We start from the raw sequence: 14,683 nt of genomic DNA, 5'->3' as shown, positions 1-14,683 counted from the left end.
GAGCTTCTGTGGGATGAAATATCAGATCAGATCAGATCAGTCACTCAGTCGTGTCCGACTCTTTGCGACCCCATGAATCGCAGCATGCCAGGCCTGCCTGCCCATCACCAACTCCTGGAGTTCACTCAGACTCACGTCCATCGAGTCAGTGATGCCATCCAGCCATCTCATCCTCTGTTGTCCCCTTCTCCTCCTGCCCCCAGTCCCTCCCAGCATCAGTCTTTTCCAACGAGTCAACTCTTCGCATGAGGTGGCCAAAGTACTGGAGTTTCAGCTTTAGCATCATTCCTTCCAAAGAAATCCCAGGGCTGATCTCCTTCAGAATGGACTGGTTGGATTTCCTTGCAGTCCAAGGGACTCTCAAGAGTCTTCTCCAACACCACAGTTCAAAAGCATCAATTCTTTAGCACTCAGCCTTCTTCTCAGTCCAACTCTCACATCCATACATGACCACTGGAAAAACCATAGCCTTGACTAGATGAACCTTTGTTGGCAAAGTAATGTCTCTGCTCTTGAATATGCTATCTATGTTGGTCATAACTTTCCTTCCAAGGAGTAAGCGTCTTTTAATTTCATGGCTGCAGTCACCATCTGCAGTGATTTTGGAGCCCAGAAAAATAAAGTCTGACACTGTTTCCACTGTTTCCTCATCTATTTCCCATGAAGTGATGGGACCGGATGCCATGATCTTTGTTTTCTGAATGTTGAGCTTTAAGCCAACTTTTTCACTCTCCACTTTCACTTTCATCAAGAGGGTGAAGTAAATTCTTAACTGATTTCCAGGTTTGTCCTGATGCTTGAATCCATGTTCACTTGAGGAAAAGCAGAGATTCTATAAGAGGCCAGGGGGTGTTATCTCTCAGCCTGCCACCTGACTCAGGAATAAAATGCTCTCAACCAGATAAACCATGTCTCCTGGCGATGATTTTCCATGTTCAGTTTTTGTTAAATCAGCCCACATTCAGTTCAATTCAATTCAGTCACTCAGTTGTGTCCGACTCTTTGCAACCCCATGAACCACAGCACACCAGGCCTCCCTGTCCATCACTAACTTCCAAAGTCCACCCAAACCGATGTCCATTGAGTTGGTGATGCCATCCAACCATCTCATCCTCTGTCGTCCCCTGCTCCTCCTGCCCTCAATCTTTTCCAGCATCAGGGTCTTTTCCAATGAGTCAGCTCTTTGCATCAGGTGGCCAAAGTACTGGAGTTTCAGCTTCAACATCAGTCCTTCCAGTGAACTCCTAGGACTGATCTCCTTTAGGATGGGCTGGTTGGATCTCCTTGCAGTCCCAGGGACTCTCAAGAGTCTTCTGCAACACCACAGTTCAAACCATTAATGCTTTGGCACTCAGCTTTCTTTATAGTCCAACTCTCACATCCATACATAACCACTGGAAAAACCATTGCCTTGACTAGACAGACTTTTTTTTTTTTGACAAAGTAATGTCTCTGCTTTTTAATATGCTGTCTTCTAAGTCACTTCAGTCGTGTCCGACTCTGTGCGACCCCATAGACGATAGCCCACCAGGCTTCCCTGTCCCTGGGATTCTCCAGGCAAGAACACTGGAGTGGGTTGCCATTTCCTTCTCCAAATATGCTGTCTAGGTGGGTCATAATTTTCCTTCCAAGGAGTAAGTGTCTTTTAATTTCATGGCTGCAGTCACCATCTGCAGTGATTCTGGAGCCCAGAAAAATAAAATCAGCCACTGTTTCCCCATCTATTTGCCATGAAGTGATGGGACCAGATGCCCTGATCTTAGTATGCTGAATGTGGAGCTTTAAGCCAGCTTTTTCACTTTCCTCTTTCACTTTCATCAATAGGCTCTTTAGTTCTTCACTTTCGGCCATAAGGGTGGTGTCACATGTGTATCTGAAGTTATTGATATTCCTCCTGCAATCTTGATTCCACCTTGATTCCGTACATAGGCGTGGCTGAGAGGAGCCACCCCATGTCCAAGGGGAGGCAAAAAGACTACAGCACCCGGTATTCCCAAGCAGTCTTATATCCAAGTACTAACCAGGCCCGAACCTGCTTAGCTTCCGAGATCAGATGACATCGGGCCTGTTCAGGGTTGTATGGTTGTAGATAGAGGCGGCTGCCACCAGGCACCCTGAAAGCCTTGTGATGCATCTCCATTTCGCTCTGACCTGCCTGCTGGTGAGGAGAGCCAGGCGCACTTCTCCCCTGACCGCAATCTGTACATGCACCACAGGACCTGCCACCAGACTCAGCCAGCCAGGGCCGGCAGCCCGGCGGCTGGCCGAAGCCACCCTGCCCCTGCACACTGCCACCCCTGGCAGGCACCTGGGCCTGGAAGTCTTCTGGGACCCACAGCAGGTGGCCGGGCATGCGTGCTGGGGCTGGGGGGTTGGATGAGGGGCGCGGAGGTCTCCTCGCTCTCCCAGCCTGGGCCCCTCCAGGCCCGTCCACGCTAGGTGGCTCCAACACCCCCATCCCATTCGCTGCTCAGGGCCCCGTGGTCCCAGAGGTGTCTTGCTTGGCAGCCTGCAGCTCCCTGCGGCCCATGGTCCTATGAGCCTCCTGTGGGCAGAGACGCAGCCCAGCCAGGCCAGGAGTGCCCATCCTGCCTGGCACCTGCCCAGTGCCCAAATGCTCCAGGAGCCACCAGCATGGTCGACCAGAGAGCGTCATCTCCGCCCCTTCACCCTACCGAGGTCCCCCTTACCCCGAGCCCCCTCCAAGCACAGGGCCTTCCTGACAGAGCAGACGAACGACATGCAGGCACACAGACAGTCACTCACACACACCCACCCAAGTGAGACAGCCAGCCGGTGCAAGTTCGTCAGCCGGAGCCAGAATCATAGCACCTGTGAGAAGCCAGGGCCAGAGGAAGGGACGGGAGGCCCGGTTTCAGGAGACACAGAGCCAGAAAGAGATGAAGGTTCAGAGACAGACTCAAAGATGGAGAGAGAGAGACAGACACTCGTGTGCACACACAAACATGCACACATACACACACATACACACACACACAGGGAGGCATAGACAGAGAGAGGGAGACAGAGCCACTGACTGAAGGGAAATGGGAGACAGACACAGGAGAGAGGATGGCATCCAATCCAAGACAGACACGCTGGTACAGAATGTGACATACCTCAGAGAGAAGCCATACGGATGAAGCAACTTCCCCAAGGGAGGGGGCATCAGCTTTGGGCCGGGCCCTGGCTGAATGGGGTGCCCTGTGGCTGGCAGTCAACCGTGGAGTCCCCAAGACCTCTTGTCAGCTGAGGTCTCAAAGGTCCCCTTCAGCTTGGCTACCTAAGGCAAAACCCAGCCCATGCCCACAGGCCAGAGGGTGAGTGTGTGAGAGTGTGTGTGTGAGTGTGTCCGAGGGTGAGGGTGTGGTCAGGCTGACTGGGGACCTGGTGGATATGCAGAATGGAGGAGGAAGGGTGTGGAGGCTGGGAGTTGGGAAGCTTGTGTGGTCCTCTTGCTGTCTCTCTCTCCCTCTTTCTCCGTCTCCCTTGCCTGGGGTTTCCAGCTCGTGACCTGTCTTGGCAGCGGGTGGTGTGTATGTGTGTGTGTTTCTCTGGGTGGGAGTGCGTGCAAGCCAGAGTATGCAGTCCTGTGCGAGGATTGGGCTTGGGTTGGGGGTGGGGCCAGGGGGGTTGCTAGGGGTAGGGTAGCCCCCTGGATTGCCTCAGGCGTGCCAAGGGAGCCCCAGAGGGAGACATGAAGGTCATCTGGTTTCCTGTAAACCAAATGCAGAGTGGCTTGCGGGCCACATGGTGGGAGGAGTCGGGGCCCCAGCCACCCACCTGGGGAGGGGCTGCAGCTGCGGGGACCCAAGAGTTGGGATGCCGGTGCCTGCAAGGGCCACCTGCTGGAAGGCAGGCGAAGGCTCTGAGCACAGTGGGGTGCGAAGGGTCAGGGGCAGGTGGGGCTTTCAGGGCCAGCTGCACCAGGGGGCCAGGGGCTAAGGGAGAGGGGAGGCAAAAAGCCTACAGCACCCGGTATTCCAAGGCAGTCTCCCATCCAAGTACTAACCAGTACCAACCCTGCTTCATTTCCGAGATCAGGCGAGATTGGGCGCATTAAGGGTGGTATGGCCGAAGACGGAGGCGGCTGCCGCTCTAAGACCCCTGCACTGTGCCTTCCTTTTGCTCCAACTTGCCTGCCGACTGGGCCAGCCGGCCGCACCTCTCGTGTGGTTGTGTGCTGTACTTGAGCTGCATAACCCGCGACTGGAATCTGGCCAGCCAGGGTCTGCAGCCCGGCAGCCAGTTGATGCTGCCCCACCCCACAACACCACCACCCTCAGACAGCAGCTGCCTGGCCCAGCCCGTGGGCCCGGAGGGCTTCCAGGACCCCAAGTGGGTGGCTGGGTGTGCGTGCCTGCAGGGGCTGGGGCATGGGGTTAGGGGCACGGAGGTCTCAGCCGTCTCGCACACTGGGCCTCTCCAAGCCCATCCCCAAAAGGCGGCTCTGCCACCCCCATCCCATTAGCTGCTCAGGGCTACAAGGCCCCAGAGGTGTCTGGCCTGGCGGCCCGCAGCTGCCTGTGGCCCATGGTCCTCCTAGCCTTCTCCTGGCCTAGACACAGCCCAGCCGGGGCCTGGAGAGCCCATCCTGCCTGGCGCCTGCCCAGTGAGAAAACACACGGTGAGCCACCAGCGTGGTCAACCGGAGAGCATCAGCCCCGCCCCTTTGCCCTACCGTAGCCCTCCTTGCCCCACGCCGCCTGCCAATCACAGGACCTTCCTGAGAGAGCAGATGAGTGACAGGCAAGCACATGGACAGACCCACAGACATTAGCACACACCCAGGCCAAGTGAGACAGCTGGCCAGCACAAGTTCGTCAGCAAGAGCTAGAGTCATAGCACCTGTGAGAGGCCTGGGCCAGAGGAAGGGATGGGAGGCCCTGTGTCAAGAGACACAGGGCCAGAAAAAGATGAAGGTTCAGAGACAGACTCAAAGATGGCGAGTGGGAGACAGACATTTGTGCACACACACACATGCACACAGACCCACACACACACAGGGAGGCATAGATAGAGAGAGGGAGACACAGAGCCACTGACAGACGGATAACGTGAGACAGACACGGGACAGAGGATGGCATCTGATCCGAGACAGACACACTGACCACCATGACACACCTCAGAGAGAGGCCATGAGGAAGTAGCAGCTTCCTCAAGGAAGGAAGTGTCAGCCTTGGGCCGAGCCCTGGCTGGATGCACTGCCCTGGGCCTGGCAGTCACCCATAGAGTCCCCAAGACTTCTTCACAGCCAAGGTCTCAAAAGTCCCCTTCAGCTTGGCTACCTTAGGTAAGACCCAGACCCCGTCCCCAGGCCAGAGGGTGAGTGAGTGAGAGTGTGTGTGTGAGTGTGTTGGTGGGCGCGGGTGGATACCCAGAATGGGGGGGGGGGTGGGGGTTGGGGGATGGGAAGCCTGTGTGGTCCTCTTGATGCCTCTCTCTCTTTCTTTCTCCATCTCTGATACTTGGGGTTTCTGGCTCTTGACCCATCTCGGAGGCAGGGTGTGTTTGTGTGTATTTGTGTCTGTGTGTCTCTGCGGGCGTGTGACTGTGCGCGCACCCACAAGCATGCACGGTCTTGTGTGAGGATGGGGCTGGGGTTGAGGGTGTGGCTGGTGATGGGGCAGCCTCTGGGATTGCCTGAGGCTTGCCAAGGGAGCCTCAGACAGAGACTGGATGGTCATCTGGGTTCCTGGGAGATGAGTGTGGAGGGGCTCGCAGGCCGCGCAGGGGCAACTCAGGTGTGCCGTGGGTGTCAGAGCCCTTGCCACCTACCCAGGGAGGCCTCAGGGACCCAAAAGTAGGGGCGCCGGTGCCTTCCAGGCCCAATGGCTGGCTGGATGGCTGGCTGGCTGCCCGTCTGGCCAATCTAAAGGCAGGCTATAGCTTTGAGCATGGTGGGGTGCTAGGGGTCAGAGGCAGGTGGGATTTACTGTGCCAAACGTGCCTGGGGCCAGGGGCAAAAGGAGAGGGGAAGAAAAAGACAACAGCACCTGGTATTCCCAAGCAGTCTCACGTCCAAGTGTTAACCAGGCCCAACCCTGCTTAGCTTCTGAGATCAGATGAGATTGGGCCTGTTCAGGGTGGTATGGTTGTAGGGGGAGGCAGCTGCTGCCAGGCGCCCTAAAATTCCTGTGGTACGTCTCCATTTTGCTCTGACCTGCCTGCTGGTCAGGAGAGCCGGGTGCACTTCTCCCCTGACTGTGCACTCTACATGCGCTGCAGGACCCGCCACCAGACTCCGGCACCAGGCCCGGGTGCCCAGCGGCCAGCCAAAGCTGCCCTGCCCCCGCATACCACCAACCCTGTCCAGCACTGGGGCCCAGAAGGCTTCTGAGACCCAGGGCAGGCAGCCGGGCGTGCGTGAGGGAGCTCGGGGTTTGGGTGAGGGGCCCAGAGTTCTCCACGCTCTCCCAGCCTGGGCTTCTCCAGGCCCACCCCTGCTAGGCGGCTCCACCCCCCACCCATGCCTTCTCTTCTCAGGGCCACTGTGGCCCCGGAGGTGTCTCTCTTGGCCACCCACAACTGCTTGTGGCCAGTGGTCCTCTGAACCTCCTGTGGGCAGAGGTGCAGCCCAGCCGGGGTCTGGAGCATCCATCCTGCCCAGCATCTGCCCAGTGCCCAACACACGGGGAACCACCAGCATGGTCGACTGGTGAGTGTCAGCCCCGCCCCATTGCCCTACCGAGGCCCACCTTGCCCCACGCTGCCTTCCAAGTGCATGGCCTTCCTGAGAGAGCAGATGAGCAACATGCAGGCACATGGACAGTCACTAGCACACACCCATGCCAAATGAGACAGCCAGCCAGCGCAAGTTCATCAGCCAGAGTCAGAATCAGCACCAGTGAGAGTCCAGGGCCAGAGGAAGGGAAGGGAGGCCCGGTTTCAAGAGACACAGAGCCTGAAATACATGAAGGGTCAGAGACAGACTTGAAGATGGTGAGAGGGAGACAGACACTCATGTGCATACACACACACACACACACACAGGGAGGCATAGACAGAGAGAGGGAGACACGACCCATGGAGTTCTACTCCAGTTTCAACGTGAGACTGACCTCCTCTTGAGGTGTGATGGGAATGTCGGGATTCCTTTGCCAATGAAGCAGGGGAATGGACACTCATCTTGAGATGAGGAGGGGAAAACGGGGCTCTTCTTGAGTTGTGGCAGGAAACTCAGTGTTCCTCTCCAGTGCAGACGGGTATGTCGGAGAACTTCTTGAGTTGCATAAAGGGTGTCAAGTACCCTTTCGAGGCTCAAGAGGGAAGGTGGGATTTCCCTCGAGATGCTCTAGCAGACAAGGGACTCATTAAGCCCTCAAGGGCATGTTGAGGGGAGAATCTCCTGGTTTTTCTGGAGTTGTGGCAGGAAACTCAGTGTTCCTCTCCAGTGCAGATGGGTATGTCGGAGAACTTCTTGAGTTGCATAAAGGGTGTCAAGTACCCTTTCGAGGCTCAAGAGGGAAGGTGGGATTTCCCTCGAGATGCTCTAGCAGACAAGGGACTCATTAAGCCCTCAAGGGCATGTTGAGGGGAGAATCTCCTGGTTTTTCTCGAGTTGTGGCAGGAAACTCGGGGTTCCTTTCAAGTTCTGAAGGGGACCTTAGGGACCCACTCGTGTTGCCTCAGGAAAGTCAAGACTCCATTCGAGTTGCGAGGGGGCTCTTCGGATTCCTCTCCAGTTGGTGCAGGGGCATAGGTCCTCATCTCGAGTTGAGGCAGGAACCTTAGGATTCCTCCCCAGTTTGGACATGGATCTTAGGTTCCTATGGAGTTTCAACAGGGGAGTCAGGCCTTGTCTCATGTTGAGACATGGAACTCCGTTTCTCTCTCAAGGTGGAAAAGGGGTGTCAGGCCTCCTGTCGAGTTGAGGTAGGGATCTGGGGCTATTTCTAGAGGCGCCACAGGGCTCTCAGTCCTCCCTTCATGTTGTGAGTTGATACTCGGGGTTACATTCAAGTCATTGCAGGGGAATCAGGCCTTATGTCGAGTGGATGGGGACATCAGGGTCTTTTCAAATTGTGGCACGACCCCTGGAGTTCCTCTCAAGTTTCAAGGTGAGACTGGCCTCCTCTTGAGGTGTGATGGGAATGTTGAGATTCCTTTGCAGATGAAGCAGGGGAATGGACCCTCATCTCGAGAAGAGGAGGGGGAAACGGGGCTCTTCTTGAGCTGTGGTGGGAAAATCAGCATTCCTCTGAAGTGCAGACAACTATGTCGCAGAACTTCTTGAGTTGTGTACAGGGTGTCAAGTACCCTTTTGAGGCTCAAGAGGCAAGGTGGGATTTCTCTCGAGATGCTGTAGTGGGCAAGGGCCTCATCTCGCATTGAGGGGAGAATCTCTCGGTTTTTCTCAAGGTGCGGCAGGAAACTCGGGGTTCCCCTCAAGTTGCGATGGGGACCTCAGGGACCCGCTCGTGTTGCCTCAGGAAAGTCAAGTCTCCATTCGAGTTGCGAAGGGCCTCTCAGGATTCCTCTTCAGTCGGTACAGGGGCATAGGGCCTCATCTTGAGTTGAGGCTGGAACCTCAGGGTCGCTCTCTAGTTTGGACATGGCTCTCGGGGTTCCTATGGAGTTTCAACAGGGGAGTCAGGCCTTGTCTCGTGTTGAGACATGGAAGTCTGCTTTCCTCTCGAGGTGTAAAAGTGGTGTCGGGATTCCTGTCTAGTAGTCATAGGGATCTGGGACTTTTTCTCCCAGTGCCACAGGGCTGTCACACCTCCCTTCGTGTTTTGAGGCGATCCTCAGGGTTCCAGTGGAGTCAGTGCAGGGGAACCAGGCTTATCTGGGGTGGATGGGGAAATTGGGGTCTTTTTGAATTGAGGCACGACTCCAAGGGATATGTTCGAGTTTCAAGGTGAGACTAGCCTACCCTTGAGGTACAACGTGAAGGTCGGGATTCCTTTCCTGACGACACAGGGGAATCGACACTCATCTCGAGTTCAGGAAGGGGAAAACGGGGCTTTTCTTGAGTTGGGGCATGAAACTTGGTGTTCCTCTCAAGTGGGGCCGTTATCTCGGGGACCATCCTGAGTTGCATAACGGGTGTTGAGTACCCTTTGGTGTTTCAAGAAGGAACGTGGGATTTCTCTCGAGACACTGCTCTGGAAAAGGGCCTCATCTCGCGTTGAGGGGAGAATCGTGTGGTTTTTCTCGAGTTGCGGCAGGAAGCTTGGGGTTTCTCTTGAGTTGTGATGGGGACCTCAGGGACCCGCTTGTGTTGCCTCTGAGAAGTCAGGTCTCTTTTCGAGTTGCGAGGGGCTTGTCGGGATTCCTCTTGAGTGGCTGCCGGCGAATAGGGCCATGTTTAGAGGTCAGTCAGTAAACTGAATATTCCTCTCCAGTGGCGACAGGGATCTCGGGCTTCCTGTCAAGGTTCAACTAAGGAGTCAGGCCTCGTCTGGTGTTGAGGCATGGAACTCTGCTTTCCTCTGGAGCTGTAAAAGGGGTGTCAGGCCTCCTGTCGAGTTTAGGCGGGGAATTTGGGCTTTTTCAAGATGATCAGCAGGGGTGTCAGGGGACACCATCATGTTGTAAGGGGATACTCGGTGTTCCATTGGAGCCGGTGCAGGGGAATCAGGAATTATTTCGAGCTGAGGGGGAACTCGGTGTCCTTTTTCCTTGCAGCAGGATCCTTGGGCTTCCACTCGAGATTCAAGAGGTCAGACATGCCTCCTCTTGTGGTGCCAGGGGAAGTTGGGATTCCTCTAGAGTTGAAGCAGGAAATGGGCCCTCATGTCCACATGAGGTGGGAAACCCGGGGCTTTTCTTGAGTTGTGGCGGGAAACTCGGGTTTCATCTCGAGTTGTGACGGGGACCTCTGGGCCCCCTTGAGTTGCATGAAGGGAGTCAAGCCTCCTCTCAAGTTCTGAGAGGGAACTCGGGATTGCTCTCTAGGCGCTGCAGAAAAAAAGGTCCTCATCTCACGTTAATCGGGGAATCTGGTGCTTTTGCTCGAGTTGCGGCAGGAGGCTTGGGATTCCTCTCCAGTTGCTACAGGGTACTCAGGGAGCCTCTCGTGATGCCTCAGGGAAGTCAGGTCTCTATTCGAGTTGTGAGGGGGAGCGCAGGATTGCTCTGGAGTCACGGCAGGGGAATCAGGCCTCAATTCGCATGGAAGGAGGGATCTCAAAGTGTTTCTCAAGTTGTGGCAGGAAGTGTGGGTTTCCTTGAGTTGCGAAGGGGACCTGTGGGAGCCTCTCATGTTGTCTCTGGGAAATCAGGAATCCTTTCGAGTTGTGAGGGGCCTCTCGGGATTCCTCTTGAATTGGTGCAGGGGACTAGGGCCTCATCTTGAGTAGAGGCGGGAAACTCAGGGTTCCTCTCCAGTTCTGACATGGATATCGGGGTTCCTATGGAGATTCCACTGGGGAATCTAACGTTGTCTCGTGTTGAGGCATGGAACTCTGCTTCCCTCTTGAGGTGTAAAAGGGGTGTCAGGCCTCCTGTCGAGTTGAGGTAGGGATCTGGGGCTATTTCTAGAGGTACTATAGGACTCTCAGTCCTCCCTTCATGTTATGAGTTGATACTCGGGGTTGCATTCGAGTCGTTGCAGGGGAATAAGGCCTTATGTCGAGTGGATGGGGACATCGGCGTTTTTTCAAATTGTGGAACGACCCCTGGAGTTCTTCTGGAGTTTCAGGGTGAGACTGGCCTCCTCGTGAGATGTGACGGGAACGTCGGGATTCCTTTGCAGATGAAGTCAGGCCTTGTCTTGAGTTGGAGCAAAGAACTCTGCTCACCTATCGAGTTGAGACAGTTATCTCTTGGAGCCCTTTGAGTGGCCTAAAGGGAGTCAAGCCTCCTGTGGAGTTTTGAGAGGGAACTCGGGATTGCTTTCTAGGTCCTGCAGGAAAAGAATGGCCTCAACTCGCGATAACGGGGGATTCTTGTGATTTTTCTCGAGTTGTGGCGGGAAGTTTGGGATTTCTCTTGAGTTACGACGGGGAACTCAGGGAGCCTCTCGTGTTGCCCCAGGAAAGTCCAGTCTCCATTCGAGTTGCGAGGGGGAGCGGGGAATTGATCTTGATTCATGGCAGGGGAATCGGGCCTCAATTTGCGTTGAAGGGGGAATCTTGAGGTCTTTCTCGAGTTGCAGCAGGAAACTTTGTGTTCCCGTGATTTGCGACGGTGACCTCAGGGAGCTCCTCATCTGTCCTATGGGAAGTCGGGAATCCCTTTGAGTTGTGAGGGCCCCCTCGGGATTCCTCTGGGGTTGGTGCAGTGGAAGAGGGCCTTATCTCGAGATGAAGCTGGAACCTCAGGGTTCTTCTGTTCTGACGTGGATCTCAGGGAGTGTATGCAGTTTCAGACAGGGAGTCAGGTCTCAGCTTGTGTAGAGGCATGGAACTCTGCTTTCCTCTCAAGTTGTAAAAGAGGTTTCAGGCCTCCAGTCGAGTTGAATTGGGGACCTGGGGCTTTTCTCGAATTTGCAACCGGGGTATCAGTCCTCCCTTCGTGTTGTGAGTTGACTCTTGGGGTTCCATTTGAATCAGTGCCAAGAAATCAGGCCTTGTCTCGAGTGAATGGGGGAAATCCGTGTCTTTCGAATTGTGGCAAGACCCCCGGGTTCCTCTCCAGTTTCAAGTTGGGACTGGTCTCCTCTTGAGATGAGACAGGGATGCCGGCATTCCTTTCCAGATGAAGCAGGGGAATTGACCCTCATCTCGAGTTGAGGAGGGGAAAACAGGGCTCTTCTTGAGTTTGGCAGGAAAGTCAGAGTTCCTCTTGAGTGGGGACATGTATCCTAGGAATCTTCTGGGGTTTCATAAAGGGTGTCAAGTACCCTTTCAAGTTCCAAGAGGGAACATGGGATTTCTTGGGAAACGCTGCAGCATAAAAGGGCCTCGTCTCGCGTGGAGTGGAGAATTTCGTGGTTTTTGTTGAGTTGTGTTGGGAAGCTTAGGGTTCCTGTCGAGTTGCGTGGGGACCTGAGGGACCCACTCGTGTTTCCTCAGGGAAGTCAGATCTCCTTTAGAGTTGTGAGGGGCACCTCGGGATTCATCTCGTGTCACTGCAGGGATGAATAGGGCCTCATCTCAAGTTCCGGAGGGAACCTCAGGGTTCCTCTCCATTTCTGACATCAATCTCGGGGTTTCTGTGCAGTCTGAACAGGGGAGGCAGGCCTTGTCTTGTGTTGAGGCATGGAACTCGGCTTGCCTCTCTAGTTGTGAATGGGGTGTGAGGCCTCTTGTCAAGTTGTATTTGGAACCTGTGGCTTCTTCTGGAGGATGCAACCAGAGTGTAAGTGCCCCTTCGTGTTGTAACTTGATCCTCGGGATTCCATTTGAATCATTGCAGGGGCATCAGGCTTTATCTCGAGTGATGCGGAAATTGGTGTCTTTGGTGTTGTGGCATGAGCCACGAGGTTTCCTCTGGAGTTTAAATATGAGAACGGCCTTCTCTTGAGGTGCAACAGGAACGTCAGGATTCTTTTACCAATGAAACAGGGGAATCGACCCTCATGTCGAGTGGAGGAAGTGGAAAACGGGGCTCTTCTTGAGTTGTGGCGTAAACATCCGTGTTCCTCTCAGGTGGGGATGGGTATCCCAGGGATCTTCCGGAGTTGCATAAAGGGTGTCCAGTACCCTTTAGCGTTTCAAGAGGCAACGTGGGATTCCTCTTGAGAAACTGCTCTGGAAAAGGGCCTCATCTTGCGTTGAGGGGAGAATCTTGTGGATTTTCTCGAGTTGTGGAGGGAAGCTTGGGGTTCCTCTCAAGTTGTGACGGGGCCCTCAGGGACCCGTTCGTGTTGCCTCAGAGAAGTCAGGTCTCTTTTCGAGTTGTGAACCGCATGCCAAGCTTCCTCTTGATTCACTGCCTTCGAATAGGGCCCTGTGCAGAGTTTAGTCGGTGGACTCAGTGTTCCTCATCAGCGTCTTAGGGATCTCAGGATTCCTATCAAGCTTCAACTAGGGAGTCAGGCATCGTCTGGGGTCGAGGCATGGAATTCTGCTTTCCTCTCGAGTTGTCAAAGGGGTATCAGGCATCCTGTCGAGTTCAGGCGGGAAATTTGGGCTTCCTCAAGAGGATCAGTATAGGAGTCAGGCCTCCCATCGTGTGAGGGGATCCTCGGTGTTCCATTGGAGCAGGTCCAGGGGAATCAGGACTTATCTGGAGCTGAGGGGGAACTCGGTGTCCTTTTTCCTTTCAGCAGAATCCGTGGGGTTCCATTCAAGATTCAATAGGTGAGACAGGCCTCCTCTTGTGGTGCGAGGGGAAGTTGGGATTCCTCTTGAGCTGAAGCAGGGAATGGGCCCTCATCTGAAGAGGAGGTGGGAAACACCGGGCACTTCTCGACTTCTGGCGTGAAACTCAGGTTTCATCTCGAGTTGTGACTGGGTCTCTGCGCCCCCTTGAGTTGCATGAAGGGAGTCACGCCTCCTCTTGAGTCTGGAGAGCGAACTCGGGATTGCTCTCTGGGTGCTGTCAGAGAAAACGGCCTCGTCTCACGTTGACGGGGGAATGTCCTGGCTTTTCTCGAGTTGCAGCGGGAGGCCCTCTCCAGGTAGCACGGGGAACTCAGGGAGCCTCTCGTGTTGCCTCAGGGAAGTCAAGTCTCTATTAGAGTTGCGAGGGGGAACGCGGGATTGCTCTGGAGTCACGACAGGGGAATGAGATCTCAATTCGCATGGAAGGGGGAATCTCAAGGTGTTTCTCGAGGTGCAGCAGGAAGTTTGGGTTCCCCGAGTTGCCACGGAGACCTGAGGAAGCCTCTAATCTTGTTTCTGGAAAGTCAGGACTCCTTTGGAGTTTTGAGGGGCCTCTCGGGATTCCACTCGAGTTGGTGCAGGGGACTAGAGTCTCATGTCGAGGTGAGGCCAGAAACTCAGGGTTCCTCTTCAGTTCTGACATGGATCTCAGGGTCCCTATGGAGATTCCACTGGGGAGTCAGACATTGTCTCGTATTGAGGCATGGAACTGCCCTTCCCTCTCGAGGAGTAAAACGGGTGTCAGGCCTCCTGTTGAGCTGAGGTCGGGATCTGGTCCTATTTCTAGAGATACCATGGGGGTCTCAGTCCTCGCTTCATGTTGGGAGTTGATACTAGGGTTTGCATTCGAGTCATTGCAGGGGAATAAGGCCTTATCTTGAGTGGATGGGGAAATTGGGGTCTTTTTGAATTGTGGAATGACCTCTGGAGTTCCTCTGGAGTTTCAGGGTGAGACCGGCCTCCTCTAGAGGTGCGACGGGAATGTCGGGATTCCTTTGCAGATGATGCAGGGGAATGGACCCTCATATCGAGATGAGGAGGGGAAAATGGGGCTCTTCTTGAGTTGTGGCGGGAAACTCGGTTTTCCTTTCGAGTGCAGACGGTTATGTTGGGGAATTTATTAAATTCAATAAGGGTGTCAAGTACCCTTTTGAGGCTCAAGAGGGAAGGTGGGATTTCTCTCGAGATGCTGCAGCAGAAAAGGGCCTCATTTTGCTTTGAGGGGAGAATCTCCTGGTTTTTCTTGAATTGCAGCAGGAAACTTGGGGTTCCTCTTGGGTTCCGATGGGGGCCTCAGGGACCCGCTCGTCTTGTCTCTGAAAAGTCAAGCCTCATTCGAGTTGCAAGGGGCTTCTCGGGTTTCCTCTTCAGTCGGTGCAAGGGCATAGGGCCTCCTTGAATTGAGGCTGGAATCTCAGGGCTCCTCTTCAGGTTTGACATGGCTCTTGGGGTTCCTATGGAGTTTCAAC

The 14,683-nt window shown here is 54.7% G+C and overlaps 1 pseudogene; it reads right to left on the bottom strand.

Annotated features, from left to right (window-relative positions):
• Positions 1-3,963: 3,963 nt before the first annotated feature.
• LOC113889304 lies at positions 3,964-4,082 on the bottom strand (annotated as a pseudogene).
• Positions 4,083-14,683: the final 10,601 nt, after the last annotated feature.

Source organism: Bos indicus x Bos taurus, unplaced genomic scaffold, assembly GCF_003369695.1.
Source record: "Bos indicus x Bos taurus breed Angus x Brahman F1 hybrid unplaced genomic scaffold, Bos_hybrid_MaternalHap_v2.0 tig00011723_arrow_arrow_1_143816, whole genome shotgun sequence".
NCBI lineage: Eukaryota > Metazoa > Chordata > Mammalia > Artiodactyla > Bovidae > Bos > Bos indicus x Bos taurus.
The sequence above is the reverse complement of the archived record's forward strand: the minus strand, read 5'-3'. Positions and strand labels throughout refer to the sequence as shown.